Genomic DNA, 20,106 nt, shown 5'->3' on the forward strand with positions numbered 1-20,106 from the left:
ATGACCGCAAGGTAGGAAAAGCTCTTTGTGAAAAATAGCACACTCAGCAAAACAGATCTATAGAAGGCAGGACTGAACAAAATATGTTACCACTTCTGTCAGACATCCAATTGTTTTATCTGCCTCCAGCACTTATCAAAGTAAACTACTTCAGAAAGCAATTACCTCTTTTTCCGCTAGGATGTGGTATTATTACAGTGAGTGGCATCTATCACTTACTCTGCTTCTAAAGGGAGGATGGCAGGTTATTGCAACTAATCTGGGTGACACGATCTAATCTTCACACTACAGAAGGAATGTGAGATTCTGGAAGGTTCCAAGGCTCCCCAGGGCCCAGGAGGGGGCAGATCTGTCCAAGGCCATCTGTGGTCCATGTTCCTCCCTTCAACCCTGCTCATGCCTCCCTCTGCCAGGGATTAGCTGGCGCCAGAACCCACCTGCCAGGTGCACCTGGGGCACTGGCGCCAGGGCCCTGGCTGACCCTTTCACTGGGAGGAAGAGAAAGGAAGCCCTCCTCCCACCTTCCCCAGGGGTGCCAGAGGGGAACAGCCTCTGAGTCCCCATCTCCCGAGCCCACCCTCCACAGTACCCTATGCTTCTACAGCCGACAGAGAGGCACACACTCACGCACAAGGGTTCTCGATTTCAATGATGGTGTTTATGGTCCTTTCCAAGCTGACACTGGTCATTTCCAAGCTGACAAAGAGCTGATACCAGCCCTGCTGTGTTTATTTGACAGCCCACAAAATGTATACGAAATGTATAAAATGGCGGGACACCCTGAATCTGTATATACAAGCACACACACACACAAATGACCTAATAACTTCCACGAGCAACCAATTTTTAAATCTCTACAGGACTCCGGATTAGGATCAAGATGGCGGAGTAGGAGGACGTGCGCTCACGTCCTCTTGCAAGAGCACTGGAATTACAACTGCTGAACAATCATCCACAGAAAGACACTGGAACTCACCAGAAAAGACACCCCACATCCAGAGACAAAGGAGAAGCCGCAATGAGATGGTAGGAGGGGCGCAATCGCGTTAAAATCAAATCCCATAGAAACTGAGACGAAGCGAGAGAGTAGCACAGACATATATATACTACCAACTGTAAAATAGTCAGTGGGAAGTTGTTGTATAACAAAGGGAGTCCAACTCGAGGATGGAAGATGCCTTAGAGGACTGGGGCAGGGAGGGTGGGAGGGACTCGAGGCGGGGGTGTCAAGGAAGGGAGGGAATACGGGGATATGTGTATAAAAACAGATGATTGAACCTGGCATACCCCCAAAAAAAAAAAAAAAATCAAATCCCATAAATGCTGGATGGGTGACTCACAAGCTGGAGAACAATTATACCACAGAAGTCCACCCACTAAAGTGAGGGTTCTGAGACCCACGTCAGGCTTCCCAACCTGGGGGTCCAGCAACGGGAGGAGGAATCCCCAGAGAATCAGACTCTGAAAGCCAGCAGGATTTGACTGCAGGACCTCCACAGGACTGGGGGAAACAGAGACTCCACTCTTGGAGGGCACACAAAAAAGTGTGCTCACCAGGACCCAGGGGGAAGGAGCTCCACCCACCCAGCCCTACCCACCATCAGTCCCTCACATCAGGAAGCACCCACGGGCCTCCTAGCTTCCTCCACAAGAGGGCAGACAGCAGTATCAAGCAGTATCAGCAGTATTTTGTCTTGCAGAACTGAAAACCACAGCCACAGAAAGACAAAGAAAATGAAAAAGCAAAGGACATTGTACCAGATGAAGGGACAGGATAAAACCCCAGAAAAACAACTAAATGTAGAGGAGATAGGCACCCTTCCAGAAAAAGAATTCAGAATAATGACAGTGAAGATGATCCAGGACTTTGAAAAAAGACTGGATGCAAAGATCGAAAAGTTTACCAAAGACCTAGAAGAATTAAAGAGCAAACAAACAGAGATATGCAGCACAATAACTGAAATGAAAAATACACTAGAAGGAACCAACAGCAGATTAACAGAGGCAGAAGGGCGAATAAGTGATCTGGAAGACAGAATGGTGATAATCACTGATGTGGAAAAGAATAAAGAAAAAAAAATGCAAAGAACTGAAGACAGTCTAAGAGACTTCTGGGACAATGTTAAACGCACCAACATTCGCATTATAGGGGTCCCAGAAGGAGAAGAGAGAGACAAAGGACCCGAGAAAATATTGGAAGAGATTATAGTTGAAAACTTCCCTAACATGGGAAAGGAAATAGCCACCCAAGTCCAGGAAGTGCAGAGAGTCCCAGGCAGGATAAACCCAAGGAAAAACCCGCCAAGACATATAGTAGTCAAATTGACAAAAATTAAAGACAGAGAAAATTACTAAAGCAACAAGGGAAAAACGACAAGTAACATACAAGGGAACTCTCATCAGGTTAACAGCTGATTTCTCAGCAGAAATTCTGCAAGCCAGAAGGGAGTGGCACAATATATTTAAAGTGATGAAAGGGAATAACCTACAACCAAGAATACTCTACCCAGCAAGGATCTCATTCAGATTCGACGAGAGATCAAAAGCTTTACAGAAAAGCAAAAGTTAAGAGAATTCAGCACTACCAAACCAGCCCTACAACAAATGCTAAAGGAAATTCTCTAAGCGGGAAACTTAAGAGAAGAAAAGGACCTAGAAAAACAAAAACAAGACAATTAAGAAAATGGTAATAGGAACATACATATCGATAATGACCTTGAATGTAAATGGACTAAATGCCCCAACCAAAAGACACAGACTGGCTGAATGGATACAAAAACAAGATGCATATATATGTTGTCTCCAAGAGACCCACTTCAGACCTAGGGACACATACAGACTGAAAGTGAGGGGATGGAAAAAGATATTCCATGCAAATGAAAATCAAAAGAAAGCCCGAGTAGCAATACTTATATCAGATAAAATAGACTTTAAAATGAAAAATGTTACAAGAGACAAGAAAGGACATTACATAAAGATCAAGGGATCCATCTAAGAAGAGGAGAAAACAATTATAAATATATATGCACCCATTATAGGAGCACCTCAATACATAAGGCAAATGCTAGCAACTATGAAAGAGGCAATCGACAATAACACAACTATAGTGGGGGACTTTAACACCCCACTTACACCAATGGACAGATCATCCACACAGAAAATTAATAAGGAAACACAAGCTTTAAATGACACAGTAAATCAGCTTGATTTAATAGATATCTATAGGACATTACATCCAAAAACAGCAGATTACACATTCTTCTCAAGTGCACATGGAACATTCTGCAGGATAGATTACATTTTGGGTCATAAATCAAGTGTTGGTAAATTCAAGAAAATTGAAATCGTTATCAGGCCTCTTTTCCAACCACAATGCTATGAGATTAGAAATCAATTACTGGAAAAAAAAAACTGTAAAAAATACAAACACATGGAGGCTAAACAACACGCTACTAAATAACCAAGAGATCACTGAAGAAATCGAAGAGGATATCCAAAAATACCTAGAGACAAATGACAATGAAAACACAGCGATCCAAAACCTATGGGATGTAGCAAAGGCAGTTCTAAGAGGGAAGTTTATAGCAATACAATGCTACCTCAAGAAACAAGAAAAATCCCAAATAAACAATCTAACCTTATACCTAAAGCAACTAGAGAAAGAAAAGCAAACAAAACCCAAAGTTAGTAGACAAACTGGGACATTTGTAGAGACATGGATGGACCTAGAGACTGTCATACAGAGTGAAATGAGTCAGAAAGAGAAAAACAAATATCGTATATTAACATATATATGTGGACTATATAAAAATGGTACAAATCAACCAGTCTGCAAGGCAGAAATAGAGACACAGATGTAGAGAACAAACATATGGACACCAAGTGGGGAAAGTGGGGAGGGTTGGGGAGGAATGAATTGGGAGATTGGGATACCAAATTGTACACTCTAAATATATGCTGTTTATTGTCTGTTAAAAAAAAAAAATCTCTATAGGACTCCGATATGGAGAATGTACATAATCATGTTAACTGATGACAGGCAACTACTCTCTATATGCCATTTGGAAAAAATACATATCACCATAAGACAGATATCCAGCCACCTTCATTTTCCTAGTATTGTTTTTTGTAAAATCCTGTTTTCTCCTTAATGACTGATTCTATACATGATTCCACACATGATCATATACTGTACTGGGTCAGGCACTGCACTGAGTACTTCGTCTCCGTCATCAGGTTAATCCTTACAATAGCTACCTGACGAAGGCACTGATGCCCACATCTTTTGCAGATGAGGAAACCAAGGTACCAAAGAACTTACATAACAAGCTCCAGGGTAAAGAGCCTGAGCCAGGCCCCTGGCAGTCAGCTTCCAGAGGCCGGGCTCCCCACTCCTACAGGTTACCTGTATTCTCATTGAACATCTTTCTCCTTAAAAATTCCAGCCGCTTAGCAATGTGTTATTTAACGCACCTTCTCCACAATGCTGAAGAGCAGAAACGAGTTGATACTTTCACATAAGGAAGGCGCTTTTCCCCATCCATCCTGATCTATAGGGAACGACATAAAATATAAATATACATTATATATTAGCGATCAATCAACATAATACAGTTAACTTAAAAATGATTTGAAACAATAGAGGAACTACTTTCCATCCTCAGTAGATCCAATAGTTGTTTGGTTGAAGTTTATTATTGGTCAACACAAGCGTTGGACCCTGGGAGGAAGAGTAAAAAGTACAAGGCCTCCTCTTGTCCCCAGAAATCCAGGCTGTGTTGTAAGATAAGCTGCATATTCTAGAATGTTCTGCTTTTCATGAAGACAAATCGATTCAGCACTAGGAGCTCCTTTATCAAAAATGGAGGAAGGGAAGATGAAAGTATTTCCTAGGGGGTAAAAACTACTTGAGCTTTTCATACCCTAAGGTGAGGGCGGGGGGGGGGGGGGTTCCTTTTCTCGTGGCCAAAGAAAAGGCTAGGGCCACTCAGGACATACAGCAAGATCCCGTTTGTTCCTAGGAATAAACAGGAACTTGACTGAGGCAAATAGCAGATGCACAACTGCACAAAGCTAGTAATACTGCTGATGCTTTACTATTTTTAATACGCTATAAAATGGTTTTTCTCTTTGCAAAAAATTTTCACAGATTAGATTGCACTACCTTACAGCATTGTAAATCAACTATATTTCAATTAAAAAATTTTTGTTAATTGCATTGCTTTAAGTTAAACCCATTGGGGTAGACATTTCTCCTTTTCTTTAGGTGGGCAGTGTTTGAAATCATTTTAAAATCGACGTCTGATTTCTCCAGCGTTTCGGCTGCTCCTCTGGATATCTGTCTTCCAGCATGACGGGTCTCGTGATGAACACTGATCTGAAGTGTGGTTCACCGTGTAGACTTAAATTGTCCTTCCCACAACTTTTTCTGAGATGCCTGACAATGGTGACAATCACAGGACTAGTTTTATTGGGTAAAACTATTCCATCTGCAATTTACTCTGACAGGCTCCACAATTTTTGAGTGCAATTAAATCCTGAGAATTTGCCCAGAAAAACATAAGAATTCTACCACATTAAAAAAATTTTTTAAAGAGAAAAATAGTTGAATTGAACAACTAATTACCAACCACTTGCTCTTTAAAAATGAGAGAGAGAGAGAGAAAAGGAAAAGTATTCAGCTGAGCCCACAAATCAATTTCATTGTATAGACAGGCAGCTCTCTCGGCCTGAGAAGGAGAGCCCTGCCAGGGCATCCCAGGCAGACTGACCAGCTGCTTCGGCCACTGCTGGTACCCACGGCTCTGGAGTAGAAGGGTCTGTCCCACTCTGGGGAGAAAATAGGAAAGTTGCAGAAAACCACCCTTAGAAACTGCTATCACCTGATTCCCCTCAGCAAGCGCAGACCAGCTGGCTCCAGAACAGGTGGGAGCAGCTTGTGTCCTGCTGCAGTCCCCACGTTTCCTCCGCCTTCTTGATCCCACGAACGGTACCCAAAGCCAAGCACAAGCAGGCCAGCCCAAGCTACCCAGCTGACCAGACACAGGGCCAGCGGGAGGGATGTCTTCCTTTGTGATGGTCTCGGGAATACATTCATCGGTGTGATTGGTCTCACTGCCAGCCTTTTCTAATCCGCAGCGAGGGTCACTGTTGTCCCAGAAAAGGACCCATGTCCCTACCAGCTCTTGGCATTCTGCGCTGGAAATCCTTATTCAGCAGGAAGCTTAATCTGACATCGAAATAGCTATCCAGGTGACATTTGGGAAATCAGATTCTTCTTCTAAGAGATGTCCAATTATACCTAACATTATGGAACATTTTATATAAAATATGAACTTAATTCAGTAGAACATCTTTGATGGGACGACGTCAACCTTCACAATTCTCGCCATCCGGGAGCACATAATTCAATGACTGCAGACAAGTCCAGGAGAAGCCAGCCCCAACCACCTGTTGCCAACCCCTCACCACTGCCATCCCGCCCTCTCCCCCAGCTCCCAAGAGACAGTCAGGTATTTGGTGGTCTTCCCTCCTCCTGGAATACCCCATGCAAAGCACTGACTGCTCCCTCCATGTGCCCCCGAGGCCTCTACCACTGCTAACACTCGAATGACCTTCCCTGTCTTTCCCTGCCAAGCCCTGAACTCATTGAGAGCCTGGACTACCTCGAATACATGCGTCACTTCATAGGGCACCTGGCACACAGCGGGGCTCATGGAGATGTTTGCTGAAGGTTGCTTTCCTCCTGAGCTGCTGAAACAGCGGGCATTAAGGAGCCACCTGGCTCACATGATGCTGCTGATATTGTCCTGAAAACTCTTCCTCTGCAGACTGTAAGCCCCATGAGGGCAGAAACCGCACCCATCTGCCCACCATTTACCCCTGTGCCTGGGCCAGCACCCTGGACCCATTAGACGCTCAACAAAGGTTCACTGAATATGTGAGTTGAAGACAGCACAGACACGGAGAAGCTGAGCGTAAGCTAAAAAGGCCCATGAATCAGAATCTGCAAACCTCCCTCTTATTGGAAAACCTCTTATGGAAAATTGTCCATCAGGTGCTTCTCTTCTGTGAGTACCTATTAGAGTCTGCAGAACTTGAACTTGCTGCAATCCAGACCAGACTTCGGCGGACCAAGCTGTAGGGAAAGAGATCACCCCATCGACTTGCGGCTGGGGAGCGGAGGCCTGGCGATGGAGAGGGGTCCCCGGAGCCCCCACCTTCCCTTCTTGGGCTGTCCGCTCCCTCTTCCTGGACCGTCCTCTCCCAGGCATCATCCCGTACCATCCCCAGTCTTGATCGATGCCAACGCATCCCGTGGGCCTCAGCTCAGGCACCACCTGTCCCAGGACGTGCCCCTCCTTGCCCGGCCTGGATGCTGGATCCCCCATAAATGCCCCCTGCTGATGCATCTGACACAACAGCTCTCCCCTGTAACCCGCGCTCTGTGGCGCTCACCGGGTCTTGGGTCAGAAAGAGGCAGAGACGATGTCTTCTTTACCTTGAGAGCAGTGACTTCACGGCCCTGCCTCAGGCAGTTTCTGGATTTGCTGTCGCCCATCCCTCTGACCGTCTGTGTAACACAGCTCTCCTTTCTCCTGCCTACACCTTCACCTGCTTCCCCAAATTTTAATCATGCAAAATTAAAGAGATGTTTCATCCGTAAAGAGCTCGGTCCAACACCTTGAGATCTTCAGGTGAAATGGTGCCAATGTGAGAAATATTAAGAAGAACTTCAGATGAGAACAGTGCCATGGGGCAGACCTGGCCTCTGCTTCTTCGGGGCTGTTCACCTGCCAGTGTTTTAAAGCTTTCTGTGGTTGCGCGCCTCCAGGTAGGGCGCACTTAAGTACTCACATCAGGTCACAAATGCTGGGCCTGTGGGTGAGAGATCAGGGAGGATGCCACCACTTCAACCACTTTTTAAGGCCCATCCTTTTCTACTCTGAGCAGCTCCAAAATATGCACAGGATAGCTCCTATCAGGGTTTTCTCCTGGGAGCCAGCTGCTTCCTCTCTCCGCCCCCTCCCAACCCTTTCGAACACAGGGGATGCAGGCCTCCTAAGCCTCTTCCTCTTTTATGAGTGTAAGTTGCCACCTCCGTGAAGCCAGGCCCTCTGGAATGCACACTTCTGGACCCCCAAGGCCCCCCGCCCCCCAAACGCTACATGACTAACACAGGACCATTTTGCTCTGAGCACTGGACAGATTCCTGACAAGTCACGTGCAAAACTGAACACTGTCCTCGTGGATGGGCCCTCTCCAGGATTTCCACTTTACCTGCACAGGCATGTTCCTGTAGGAACTTGTGTCCCACACAAGGTGAAATCGAATGCAGACTTCTGACATTTCTGAGAGGGCACACAGCCCGTGTGCATTTAATTGGCTCTTACGGGCCTTAAAAAACTCAATCAAATTCACAAACAACTCGTGACTTTTCCTATAAAATAAAAATGTCATCATTAAAATATACATTCCATTCCCATTTAAACTGGAATGCTGGCTGTTTCTGGGCAAAACAGATGTACATGAAACAGGTGATGTTTATTAGAACTTAATACAGGTCACACCGGCTTACTGAGTTACTGGATGGGATGGTAGGGGTTATGTAACCAAGCCTCTACCCCCTGCAGGAGGCCCGTCCACATGCTGGTGGCCAATTTCCATCATTTTAAGGACCTCTTAGTACCTTAGCTTCTATTAGTCATGTACAGTTTATTTTTGTTCGAAAGGTCAGAGGCAAATGAAGTCACTAGCTGCTTTTTTCATCCTGGGGGACTTTCCTGGCAGGGGGAAGAGGGAGATGTGGCCATTGGAGGTCACCTGCTGTCCTTGGCGCTGTGTCCAGCCGGCAGGATGCATCCTGCGGTCACTCTCTTATCTACAGTAGGACACGTGGAAGTGGGCCTCGGAAATCTTAAAACGGGCGCTTTTAATACACTAAGCATGGTCTTTAGTCCGCAGGTTTCTGGGAATTCTCTGAAAATATAGAAGCATTGTCTAAACAAATAACACTGAAACGCCAGGGCTACAATTAAAACGGACCCACAGGAATGGATTTGTAGGACCCTGGAACCAGTGCATTTTTTTTTTTTTAAGGAAAAGAAGAGGGGTTCTGTAATCCAGGACCACAATCCCTTACACGCAAGCCCCAAACTCCAAAAAACACTGAAAACCAAACATTGTTTTCCTAAACTTAGCACACTCCCCTGACGTGAGTTTATTTATAGTCTCAGTTTTATGCCTCTGGAAGTGAAGATTCATATGTTTACTGTGAAATTGCCCACGGGTTTGATAATGGAGCACTTCCGGGCTACAGGATCCCATAATACACAGCCTCTACACTGTATTCCGCTTTTCAAATATGAAAAAAAAAAAAATCTATGTTCTGAAAAACATCCAGCCCCAAAGGTTATGTGGACGGGTTTTGTCAAAATCTGAGGCCGGGGCCTGGTGTGTAATTAGGATAAAGAAGCCCCCAAATTACTGTGAATGAGAAGAGTGACACTTAAGATTAAAACTGACGACCTGGCCTTGACCCAAAGCTGTCCTTAACAAACCCCCAAACATACAGCACCCCTTCACCAATCATTGACCCAAACCCCAATATTAATTCTGTGTTGAATCATAAGTCTAAAGGAGGTATTTTTGCTTTGTTTTGTTTTGTTTCTGTTTTTCTCCCTCCCTCCCAAGGACACGGAGCAAAGCAATTTACGTATTTTCTTAAACAACTGAATTTGAACAAATTCAGAACATGAACCTGTTCTCCAAAAATAATGTGAACCGGATCTGCATCTCATCCAGTCTGAGCCCCTGGTTGAAGGGACACAGAAGAAGAAGATCAGGGATTTCATGGATGGGAAAGGCTTAAACCACCCAGCCATTTGTGGAAACTTTTCCTCAGGGAGAAAGAGAGGAAGCTTTCCAAAGTTTTTAAAACAGCTCAAAAAGAGTGCCACGTGGACGTTTTAACGTGGCAGTCCTCCAAATCCAGCTCTGTGTCTTATATACCTGCTTTTTCTTTTGATTTCTCTCACTGCTCCTTGCAGACATGAGCTGAGACTCTGATATTCCAGAAGCAAGTGCAGTGTCTCGGGTGAACAGGAAGACTCTCTCGGGATGGCCCCCTTCAGAACCACAGCGCATCTCTAAATGCTAAGGCTCCTGGTTTGGTTAATTTGATTAAGTGGTGAGAAAAAGATCCCTTGCTCACTGGTGGATGGTTAACAGGTTTGCACTGAATTCTAAATGTTAAATGTTCCTCCTTCAAGTTCCTGAGTTATTTTGATCGTTTTCATTTTCTCCTGTGCCACAGCCATTGCTAATCTCTTTGTTCCCTGAAGAGTTTTGAAGGTGCCTTTGTTCACGTCATTTTTATCTTGTTACTTTAATCATGCACTATTGATCAGAGTGGGATTCGTCATCTTCTTCAGAGCCAGCCCTGTCCCCAGGTTTTCAGCGGGATCCAGCCTGAGCCACGCTCCTTGAAGAAGGTGCCTGTCTTCAGCCCCTCTGGGTACACGGGGATGGCCCTGGATGGCACTTTTTCTAAACTAGCCAGGACCTGCGGGGGTGTGTGGGGCCACCTCCTAGAAGACGGCCCGGGCAGCCCTGCACGCAGGTAACCTGCCACAAGACGAGACAACACAGCACTTTTAGAATCTCTTGTTTGTTTCTCAGAAATCTGCTCCTTCTCTTGGGCAAATCAAGACTCTCCAAAGAGACTGAACTGTTTGGATTTCTGGATTTGCTTTTGTTTGTTTTTCCTCCACTTTCTCTTGCAGTCCAACTGAGTTATGTTCACTTTTTAAACAATTTAAGATTCCGTTTAATTTAAAGAGTTTTATGTTGTTTGAAAAAGTCCAGGGACAGGTTCTGTGAGTTCAGCAAAGAAGCCTGTGGACTCTGCTCGCACCTCCGAGGAACGGGCACATTGTAACTGCCCCCTCCTTGCTGCCTGCCCGGATGTGATTCTGACTTACACATCCGCATGCAGCCGACAGATGGATAGATGGCCTACTTTGTGGGTGCCGGGTGCTGACAGAGTCCCAGGACAGGTGTAAGATGATACCTGCTCTCAAGGAGCCTCCATTGTTTTCTCTTCAACCAGAAACATCCCCGGAGTCAAGCTACAGTATGAGAAGGAAGCACAAGGCAGTGAAACACAGATGGGACCACTGGGCCCACCATAACGGCCAAGGGGGGAGACAGTTCCCTGGGAGTCCAAAGCAGGCCAGGTTGATGTGGGTCTGAGCCCGGTCTGAGAGGTGCAGTCTGGACAGGTAGACAGGAAGTGGAAGGTGTTTCAGGTGGGGAGAGGGTGTGAGGGAAGTCTAGAGGCAGGACAAAGAAAAGCTGGTGGAGGAATTAGTGAAGAGACTTATAAGTCTGAGGCAGGAGATTTTGAAGGCCAGGCTTGAAAGTGCCTGGGGTGGGACTGGGGGGAGCTGGAAGCCTGCTGTCCTTTCCCACCCAGGCTAAGAGAGGGCCAGACGTATCCAAGCAGAGGAGACGCAGAAACACAGTGCACTCGCTGAGGGTGCAGTGTGCACACAAAACAAGAGGTCAGAGGCCTGGGAGCTGAGCCTGGCGGCAGCAGGGCCAAGAAAAGCAATGAAACGAGAGAAAAGGGGACAACTTTGAGAAAAAGTTCCAAATAATTAATGACGACTACAAACATCAAAAATTAAATACCCACTTTCTGCATGCCCATTTTTACCTATCCCCTTATAGGGTTAAGCAAACAATCCGTTTGCCCCAAACTGGTGCTCATTTCACTACCACCTAAATTCTAATTCCTGAATTATGAGCCCACCACCTATTCTCCTCTCCTAAAATTAATCCAGAAACTGCCAGATACAAACTTCTATTTAATAAAATGAACATCTGTGATGACACACCAGGAGCAAAATCCTAATTGTTCTAAACCCAGCATTTTCCTTTGACAACTAAGTACCTGTTTTATTTTTCTAAATACTTTCTCCCTTTAAAACACCTGCTTTCTTTACATATTGACTTCTAAAAGAAGAGATTAATTTTTATTGGCAAGAACAGGAGTTATTCTTGACAACAAAAAAGGAAAAGCTATGCTCTATAGAAGAGTCGTCTGTTGCATTAAATAATACACAAGAATATCAACCAAAACCCACAAATCAAACCGGGGCCAACCCCGTTTTCCCACATGAAAGCCACAGTGTGATAACCTCACCCCTTTGGAATTAGGCTGCAGTTCTTATTATACGAGGAGTGTGGCCGCAGCCCACCAGTTGAGGATGGCTGTATTTCCATTAGAATTGCCTGTCCTTCATTGCCTTTTCCTCCACCCCCCTGTGCCCAAGTCCAGTTATTCAGTGAGTTATAATTTGGCACTAAAATTCAATTAAGCTGAAACTTTGGTCATACATGGTCTTTTTCTCAGCAAAGCATAATTTCTTTGACCCATTTTCCAAACAGCCGCCCATCGATCTGAAAGTGGATAGAGATAAAAGTTGATTTAAATCGAGCTCACATTTCTAGAAACTGGCTGGAATTTAAAAAAAAAAAAAAAAAACTTCAAATAAACAGTCAGAATGGGGAGTTACTTATGAAAGTGCCTGAGGTTTTCATAGCCCCTGTCAAACAGAGACCTCGGATCTCGCTCGGCAGACTTTAATTAATGTCCACTCCGGCCCTGCAAGCCATTTTCCCAGTGGAAATTCCGATGAGAAAGGAAGGAATGAGGGGTTCAAGGCCGCGCTGTTGTGAGGGGACTTGCGGAACCGGGAGGTGAAACCCCGCGGTTCCCAACGAGCCGCGAAAGTCTGTCGAAGTGCTGAGCATCCCTATTGAGGGCTGTGGGAGTCTGGGCGGCTTAATGGGATTGCGTCTGGTGCTTCAGGCTGTCCTTTAAAAGATCCCATGGCACCAGCGAAACTCCAATAAAAGGGCCTCTCTAATTGCTTTCTGACTTTCTATGAAACTTTCTAAGCTATACTGACATCCTCGACTACAACGACGGAATTAAAGAGTGGAGAAAGGCGAGACAAAGTGGGTGTGCGGAGAGAAAGCGGTTCTCAGCGAGGCGTGTGGGAGGTGGGGGGTAATTCGGGGGAGGGGAGATGGGGCGGGTGTTAAATCTGGTGCCGGGGAAAGACAAATATGAGTGTTCCCTTTTGTGCGAGACAAACAGCCGAGCGCGGGGAGGTCGGGGCCGGGGTCACGCGGCTCCGGGCTGCAGCTGCCGCGGTGGGGCGGGGGTCGCGGGCGGCGGCGGGCGGCGGCCTCGGCATTCCGGCGGCTCGGGCGGCCGCTGTCCTCGCGCGACCCCGGCCTGGCCTGAGCGCGCCCCTCGCCGACCCTCGAGGAGCCGCGAGGGCGGCGCGGCCCCGGCGGCCGAGCAAGGTAAGCCCTGCGGGGGGACCCTCGGCCCGCGACCACCGCGCGCCCCGGCCGGCTTTCCGCCGCGCGGGGCCGGCGAGCCGACGGGAGGCTGCAGGCCGGCCCCGCCGCCCCGGCCTGGGGTTCCCCGCGCGCCTGGGGCCCGACGCCGGAGCCTGGGCTCCCGGAGACCCGCCACCGCGGCGCCCGGCCTGGGCCTGGGCCTGGCCCCGGGACCCTCGGGGGCTCCCTCCCGGCCCGGGCGGCCAGACGGAGCCCGGGAGCGCACAGGTGAGCTGCCCAGGCCGCCCATGGCGGGGGTCACCCTCCCTCCGACCCACTCCGTGGGCAGCGGCCTTACCGGGGTGCCGGCTGGGCGCTCGGCGTCGGCGGGCAGGCGGCGCGTCCGCGAGGACCCTCCGCGAGCCCCCCGCCTCCCCCTCGAGCGCTCCCCGGGCGCAGGCGCGGCCAGAGGGAGCCAGGCCTGGCCGGCGTGGGGGCACAGGCTCGGGCCCGGGCCTGGGTGGCTGCCCTGCTCGGCCACCCGGTCACCCGAGGGCGATGGCACATTGCAGGGGGGTGGGAGGGAGGGGGCAAAGAGATGGCGGCGTCGGCGAGGCCCAGGCGCCGGCAATCAAAGGCTGCGGATGGCGGCCCGCCGTGTTGCCCCAGGCCAGGCCCGGGGCATGAAAGAATCTTTATCCTCGAGTGACACGGCCGGCGGTTTCCTCCTGCCTCCCCCGCCCGCGGCCTTAATTGGGGCCGGCTGCTAATGTGATTAAAGGCCAGTTAAATGTTTCTCGGGGCAGACGGTGGGAAGAGGCCGAGACCCCTTCCCCTCCCCGGGGTCACGCCAGGCCCTTGGTCAGGGGGTCGGCGGTGGTGCCAACCCCAGGACGGCCTGGCCAGGGGCCCGCCGGTTGTTCACCCCCGCGAGAGGAGGCCGCGGGCGGGCTCCTGGGGCTTTATGTAAGCCGGTGGGCTTCGGGCCCGGCCGGATTTGGGGATTCTTTTTGCACAGTTTCCATTTTCTGGCCTTTGGAACAGCGCCCTGGGCCCTCGGGGCCCTCCCCCTCCGGTGCCTGGCGCCTGCGGGGCCCAGCCGCCGAGGCCGGCTTGGGGTTGCGGGGCGTTGGGGGTCTGGTGGGCTCGGAGCAGGTCGGCTTGGGGGGGTCTCCCCACCGAGGACGGTGACTCGGGATGGTGGTGCGAGCCCCCGACCCGCAGCGCGCCCAGGCCGCGGCCGCGGCCGGGTTCCCAGGTCGGCGGCGGCGTGGGTGGTCGCGCCCTCCCTGGAGGGCTGGGCGTCCTACCCTCCCGGGTCTCAGGCCGAAAGCAAGTGTGTGCGCCGCGCTGCCCCACCGCGCCTGCTTGCGATGGCGCCCGCGGGCTCCTGCCCCGCGCCCAGAGGTCCTGGGGACTCCTCCTCCAGCCTGCCCGACCTGGCGGAGGCCGTGCGCCCCCGGACAGCTCCGTGGCGCCCCGCGCGGGGAAGGCCGGGCCAGTGCCTGGGGCAGCGGAGTGCGAGCTCCGAGCCCCGGCCTCACAGCTCGCTCCCTGCCGGGGCCCCTGTCCCCCGGCGGGCCGGCCGTGCGCTCGCGGGGTCCCCGAGAGGCCAAGAGCGCGGCCCAGCTGAGTCCCCGCGCCTCTTAAGTTGCAAATCTGGAACCAGTTAGGATGGGGGAGGCAGATAAAAGCCCAGTGGAAGCCAGGCGGAGAAATGAGCTCAGGATGTCCCGTCAGGTGGCCTTGGCCGTGCGCTTCGGCGGTGGCGGCGGCGGCTCTGGGGCGCGCGGGCGCGGCCGAGCAGGTGGAACGGACCGCGCCGCAGGCCGCGCACCTTCCGCCAGCGCCTGCGGGGGTCTCTCCCCCGCCTCCATGTGCCGCAGGAAAGGAAAACACTGGCAAACCCGAAGGCCGCGCCGTGCCCAGGCCCAGGGACAGCGGGAGTGCGCCCAGGGGCCGCGGGCCGAGCCGCCCTCCCGGCAAGGACAAGGTCGTGGGCGCCCCCGCCGCGCCGCCTCGGAGAACCCGGAGCCGCCCCTCGCCGTGCCCCTGAGCGACACTTGCCATTTTAAACACCACACGATTTTTTAAACTGTTACCTGAGCAAGCGTGCTTCCGTGGAAATTTTACATATGGGTTGTTTACTTTTTCCCAAATATTCTGTGAAGTAGTCTGCAGAACTTTTTCATATCTAACAAATGTCAGATTGAACAGATCAGAAGATGTGAAATGAAAAGAATGACATTTTAATATAAGTGGAGTGAAAGCAGACGGTATTTTTTAATAATATTTTTGTCAAAATGTATGATGGCTCTAAAATTTTGTCGTGTTCAAAATCTATGATTATTTGATATTTAAAATACACATTTTGTATATTTTTCAACAACAAAGAACAGTTAAAAAAAAAAAAAAAAAAAACAGAAGCCAGAACCCAAAAAAAGCCTAAAGAGAAAACTGGCTGATGAGGAGCCAGACCCTTCTCCCCGATATCCTGTGTTTTTGTTTAGTTTTTCTCTTTTCTTCCCTAAGATCCTGGAGGAAAATACAGTGAAAATAAAATAATTTCATATTAAACTAATACATAGATGCAATTAATTTCGTTCCAGATGGGTCTAAGGGACCTAGCTGTTGTAGCGTGCTCAGAAAATGGTAGACTCAAGGTGATTTTACTTCCTTCAGCTGCTCAGAGAACTGTATGAAAAGTCAACAGCTCCAGCCTCACGATTTTTTTTAATCTGCTTATTGAACACGGATAAAGTTAGAATCATCTTCCACTTGAGATAAAAGTTGCACAGGCAAAATCACCAATTTTTTTAACTGAAAGAATATCTGGGTTTGTTTTGTACAAAACAGCACTATTTCACTATTATGTAACAAACTGAGTGACCTTGGGTTTGTTTGAACTGCATCTGCCCTTAAGTCAGTAACACCAATGGTTGTAAAAAAACAAAAAAATCCATTTTTCAACTCATCTTCCATTTGTATTTAAATGGCTTTTCCAGTGATATTGTTTCAATAAGTGAGTAGCACAGAGTAAAACAAATAATCTGTGTTCCTGGTAAATAATTTTCTGTTTAAAAAAATAAAAAATAAGTTGACTGTTGCTTTTTAGGAATAACCTTTAAACTGGACAGGAAAGGGGAAAATACGTTTTTGTTGACACTTGGAAACCCGGGAGCAGAGTTGAGATGCCGCTAATTTCACTATAATGTGAGGGCAAAGCGGCTCCACACAGGCGGCTTATTGAAATGCCAGGCTCAGATGTTAGTTTATATCTATGCAGACACAGCTCGGATCCCTTACACGTGTAAGGATGTGATGAAAGGCGGTCAGAGGGTTGGGTGTGCAGCGGGAATGCAGGCCGTGCCCGGGCTGTGCAAATCAGACCCACACCCGGCCTGGCAGCCTGGGTACCTCGCATCCTGCTACCCCGTGTCCATGTTTTAGTTCCATCTGGAGGACCTTACTCCATTTTGTGATGCTTTCTCTCCTTTAAAAACTCCCCAGTGGCCCACTCAGCAGCGTTGTTGGGGGTCCATTGGCCATTTTCACAAAAACGAGTGACCAAAGTATGGACCACAACTTGGGATCCAAGAAATCCCTGGGTCCCCTTAGCACATCGAGAGGACGAGACAGGAGCAAGGCAGCCATGGGACATCTTTGTTCACATCGCAGGAGACCAGGTGACAGTGCTTCCAACCTCAGTCCCGATTATGGACACTGTCCCATTTATATGTGTGAGAGTGTTTGGGATTGTTTTTTTTCCGTTACTGTTTTGTTCTGTTCTTCTGGGAAAACAAAGGTCCCTTCTGTGGCACCTGGGCCGGCCAGCGTAGCAAACGGGAAAACCAGCGGGGCAGGAGGAGGAGGTGGCCTCACGTTGGAATGCCAGCTTGCTTTGTGCTTGTTTATTACAACGGAAGGTTTCGAGGGGCCTACAATTGCCCCAACCGGAGGCCCGTTCCCAGGAAGGTAATGAACACTTCACTGCCTCAAGGAGGCCCCTGCAGACTTGATGTCTGAAGATTCTCCCCAACCTTCCTCAGGGTAGTTGGCCCCCAGCTCCTGCCAGGGGTCAAAACAGCCACCTCACATGTTCTGAACGTCAGAATGTTCGAGGATATTTAGAAAATAGACAGCTGGCCTCTGGTCTTGGAGACCTTAAAACTAGATGGCGATAATAAACAAAAGGAGTTGATGGTGTCTGGGAAGGCCCAGAGGAGGGGAGAAGGCTTCACCCGAAAATGAACACGCTGGGGTTTTCACCCGTGTTCGGGGCTCCCACGTTTCTCTGGTTGGAGCAGGATCACTTGGGGAAAGCCAGGTACGTGGGGCTAGCCCCCTCCTCCAGCCAGAATGAGTGACCTGATTGGAAAACAACACCATCACCCCAAGCCTTCCTCCAGATGCCCACTGGGGACTCCTTCCGCAGCAGGCCTCCCAGCCTGGCCTGGCATTTCTTGGCCCCTGCCCTCCCATCACTTAGACATCCCTTTCCTCCCCAAGACATTCTGCTCTGTCACCTACCAGGCCCCGGGGCAGGAGGGCACTCATTCTGCCCATTCCCTGTGAGCGCATGGGGTTCAGCTCCTCTCAGACTGGAGCAGCCTGGTGGAGCAGCTTTGGGACCTTGGTTTGGGGACCTCGGGGCACCCCTGGCCCGCAGGTGAAGAACTCGATGGGACTCACGAAGAGAGGACAGCATTGCCGTCAGGCTCAGTGCCGGGGCCTTGGGACCTCACCCCCCATTCGGCTGCAGTCAAACCTCGACACTCCGAGTGCTCGGACCCCACACAGCGGTGCCGCCACCTTGCCGAGCCAGCCACACTGCCATGCGGGTAGGGCCACGGGACTGAAACCCTCCAGCACGGCCTGGCTCCTGTCCTGTGCCCAGCACTGGCGTTCTTGTTCAGAGGACAAAGGCCCGGAGGCCCCTGCAGCACAGAGAAAAAGGCTGAAAGCAGTGGCTTTCAAAGCTTGCTGACCGTGGCCAGGGTAAGAAAGACACCAACCGTCTCATCCCAGTGCGCCCATAACGGCTTCATGTAACATAAGTGATGAGCTCTTTATACACATATAACTGAAACGCTTCCACAAAAGAATTTCTCTGTGCATCCTGAGTTCTGATGTTTGCTACCCTATTTCTTATCTTCCCAACGATGGCTGCCACCTGCTGAAATGATCCCATGACCCCAGTGGGTCGCAGCTTGGAGTTTGCAGATCACTGTTTCAGAGCTGAGGGGTTGGGAGTAGGGAGCTCAGGACTCAGCCTGGGGCGTCCACCGTCCCCACGTGCTACTTTTGCTTTCCCCGGAGTCAGACCATCCCACAAAGATTCGGGCCACCACTTCCTAGCACCATGGCACTGGGGAAGTCACCTCCTGTCACCAAGCTTCCTCTTATAGTGGGGATGACAGCACCCACCTCCTAGGGTCACGGTGAGGAGGGCTTGCCTTCCTGGGCCTCCCTGCCACCCCTCTCGTCCTGCTTAGGGTGCCTGCACCCAGATCAGCCTCCCAGTAAAATCCTTGTCCCGCTGCCAGCTCAGCTCCAGGCTTCCCTTCCGGCCACCTGCCGGGTTCCCACAGCAGCTTCCTGGGCTCGTGGACCACGTGGTCCAGCGTGGCATCCCCAGAGCCCACATTAAGTCATGCTGCCCCCTTGGAACTCCAAGGCACGGGGGTGGGGGGAGGGCCCTACCACCCCTGCCAGCATCTACGGACAATGGGCTGATTGCTGGGTGCCTCGGCGCCAGCCCTGACAGCAGCACAGGAGACGTGGGTGCTGCTCTTCCCCGCCATGTTACAGATGGAGAATTTGGGGCCCAGAGAGGGTAGTCACGTGACTGTGGACCACACAGCAAGGGGCAGAGCTGGGGTTAGGCCAGCTCTCCTGGCCTCGGAAGACCATGACACTGCCTGACGAGCACCCCTGCGGTCCATGGCCAGCGTCCTCCCTCTGGGGAAGGGACCCTGAGCTCCTGTCTTCCTCGGGAAGGCCCCCAGGAGACAGGGAGGAGAGCTCCTCCCTGGCTGCCCGCCTGCACTCCCCGGGCCCTGGGAGAGCTGAGTTCATTTCCCCCGACGCTTCTGAATGGCCGCCCTCAGGGGCAGAACCACAGCCTTCCTGCTCCAGCCTCAGTGGGCTCTCCCGCTGCCTCCGTGATCGTCACAGACACGTGGCCAGGGTGGGCTGCCCCTGCATTCTCTGTCCACACATGTAGGTACACACGCACTCGTGCCCACACACCTACATACCCGTGCACGTGCTCTCGTGCACACACACGTGCCCTGTGCATTTTAATTGGCAGATTGCTCTCACAGATGCTTTAACCTTTCGAGCCTTTCTGTAAGCAATACATAAAAGTTAGGGAATGGACTGCCAACTTACTCTTGGGGTGAGTAATAGAATTGGAGGGAACGTGGAATCTGGCGGGAGTGGTCTGTGCCTGGCTTTTTCCCCTCAAGTCTATTTCGGGTTCCGTGAGTCTCCAGTGGCCCTAGGGTGGGAGATGCCATGCAGGGAAGCTCTGCGCCTGCCGGACGTGGCTGGACACCTGCTGTAGGCCTGGCCCTAGACGCCAGGTCCCTGCCGGTAGAGCAGACTTCGTAGTGGGAGATGGATGGGCAGTGCAGGGGATGCAGTGGGGATGGACCAGGTCTGGATCAGGTGGCCAGGGAAGGTGGTGCAGAAGAGGAAGGGGCCAGGTTCTGCAGAAAAGTTCTGGCATCTGTACGTGCAAAG

Source organism: Hippopotamus amphibius, chromosome 4, assembly GCF_030028045.1.
Source record: "Hippopotamus amphibius kiboko isolate mHipAmp2 chromosome 4, mHipAmp2.hap2, whole genome shotgun sequence".
Classification (NCBI taxonomy): domain Eukaryota; kingdom Metazoa; phylum Chordata; class Mammalia; order Artiodactyla; family Hippopotamidae; genus Hippopotamus; species Hippopotamus amphibius.